Raw genomic sequence first — 2,926 nt, forward strand, 5'->3', positions numbered from 1 at the left:
AGTAACATACCAGCGGTGACGAAGTATCCCAGCGCTGCCATAATGCTACGAGCCAAGGGCTTCGGAATGGGTAGCGTTTGGGCGACATGCGGTATGCGGGACGCAAGGTATACATTGGCATAATACGCCCGCTGAACGATGTTGAGGGATCGCACGCGCTGATTTGCAATTCCGGCCCTAATTTGGTTAAGAAGGCGTCGATAATTCAGCGTCGTCGCGCGTCGCATGTCGTTCATGAAATCTAATTCCAAGCAGCGTACAGTGTCACTGAAGCGTAAGGGGGCAATGTGTTCCTGCGGTAGCCCAATCCCGATGCTCAAGGCGACGGACTTGTCAACGTTGATTTGGCTACCAGAAGCTATACCGTAGGTTGCAATCCAGTCCAAAGCCGCGGCCATGTCGTCAGCTCCACGTATGACGATCATCAAATCATCCGCATATGCGGTGCAATGATAGATGGAGCCGCCGAACTGTATCCCAATGAGTCTGTCTCGGAGACCACACAACAAAGGTTCTAAGGCCAATGCAAATAACAATGTTGATGATGGACATCCCTGTCGTACTGATCGGCGGATCGGCATGGGTGCCGTCAGTCTTCCATTAACAAGAACTCGAGAAGTTGCACCATGTAGTAGGCGTGTCAACACTGTGATAAAGGGGTCGAGGTATTCCATGCCCCGTATAACGGCCGTGAGGAAAGTGTGGCCCACACGGTCAAAAGCCTGGCTAAAGTCGATAGACGCGAGGGCTCCCGGCAAACGTCTCACCCGTGCAAGGGAGATGAGATCTCTGTAACGACATAACGCAGTTCTGATGTTGTTGGGTCCCCCCAAGGACTTCTGATCACCGGACAAGACGTGCAATAGTGTGCCGCGAATACGTTCTGAGAGCAGCCTCGAAAAGATCTTGAAGTCGCTGTTCAATAACGTTAAGGGACGATAATCACGGACATGATTCCGTCCCTTCGGCTTATGGATGGGGATAATCAGACCTTCCAAGAATGGTGCAGGCAATGTTATACCCGGGGACATCAATTCCTGGCAAATTTCAATCAAACACGGTAGCAACAGTTGTTTAAAGGCTCGATAGAACTCTAATGGTAATCCGTCGATTCCTGATGATTTATGGGGAGCACCTTTACCAATGGCGTCGAGCACTTCCTCTTCTGTCACTTCTCCCAGTAAAGTCGGTACCATGTCTGGTGGAACTGTACCGTGGACATGTGTTGAAACGGTGTCTACCGTTGCCATATCAGGGAGCACTGCTGAATAAGGTTGAGCGTAATGCCCATAGAAAGCTTCTGCTATATCTGCTTGTTCTACCACGTGTCGACCGTCGTCGGTTATCATGTTGGTTACCAGTGCCCTATGGCGCCTCCTGCGTTCTAGGAGCACGTGGTGCATAGATGGCCTTTCTGATTGTATCATGTCTGGAGCACGCGAGCGTATAACAGCGCCTTGTAAATGATGGCGTGCTAAGGAGACGAGCTGCGCTTTCGCGCGATTGACTATGATCTGCCTGTCAGGTGAGGGCTCCATAGCAAGACATTCCCGTAGGACGGTATAATAAAAGTTTTCCGTGCTCCTCCTCCATGCCGCTGCTTCCCGGCCGTAAGCCATGCAGGTGCGCCTAAGAGCAGGCTTCGCACATTCAATCCACCAATTGAGGGTCGATCGGTAACGACCACGACGCTGTAAGGACGCGTTCCACGACTCTTCGACAGCACCTTTACATGCCGGCTCGTCCAGATGGGCGACGTTCAGTTTCCAGGGGGGCCTACCGCGCCACACACGTGCAGGTTGGAGGGCAATGGTGCAAATATAGGCTGTGTGGTCGGTGAATGCAGTGGGCCAGAGCTCTGCTCCTCTCGTCGCCGTCGAAAGGGTGCTTGTGACGTAAATCCTGTCCAACCGACTTGATGAATGGCTTGTATAATGGGTGTAACCAGGAGCTGGGTCATGGATGTGGCGCCACGTGTCAATCAGGTGGAGGTCACGCACTAGCATTTCCAATTCCGCACACGTGACGTGATGTGGCTGCTGATCAGACGGAGATAATGTACAGTACAAATCTCCTCCGATCACCATATCGTCTATGCGGCCCATAAATAGACGCGTAATATCTTCCGAAAAAAAGCGGGCCCGATCTCTCCGTCTCCCTGATCCTGAAGGGGCATATACATTGATGAGTCGTACACCATTGACAGTTACTGCCATGGCTCTTGCACTCGGTAAGTACAGTACGTCCGTAGTCGCCAAACCGTCCCGTAGCAGAACAGCCACACCACAATCGGTAGAAGAGGCGTGGGAGATGTGGGCGGTATATCCGTAGAAGTCAGGGAGACTAGCGACACATACTTCCTGTAAGAGGGCCACGTCGATGTCCGCCGCATCAAGCATGCGTTGTAGCATTGTCAGTTTGTGTGGTGCCTTATCGCGTTGATATTGATTGTGGCAAGGCGAAAGGTGTGCTGCCTAGCCTCTTCACCTAGGGTAGACGCCATGGCAATCAAAGCTAACCGCAAGAGATGCCGGACCCACCAAACCCGTCACAAATTATGAGTCTTTCACGCTAGGAGTGGCATCCTCAATGCCGCCCCCTCCCCTGTCACCCGTGCCCTCTTCAGGAAGTTCCTCAACATCGTCCGACCAAAGTGGGTGCAACACGATGCTGTGTAGCTGATCGGCACCTAAATCTCTCTCACGTACGTCGTCTTTGGTAGAGGTAGACTGAGCGCCATCCATCGACGCGACCTGCCGCGTTTGTGGTGCAAGAAGTAACTGGTCACTCGTAGTATGGGCAAGTGAACCGTCTACACCACTTAGATCCTCAGCAGGCGCAGCATCCATGCCGTCTGATGAGATGTCACCTTCTTGACCGGCCGTGTGTAGGAGGCAATCGTCAGAAGGGGTCCGCCGACGTCGCT

The sequence above is a fragment of the Schistocerca cancellata genome, chromosome 4 (assembly GCF_023864275.1).
Source record: "Schistocerca cancellata isolate TAMUIC-IGC-003103 chromosome 4, iqSchCanc2.1, whole genome shotgun sequence".
NCBI classification, from domain to species: Eukaryota; Metazoa; Arthropoda; class Insecta; order Orthoptera; family Acrididae; genus Schistocerca; species Schistocerca cancellata.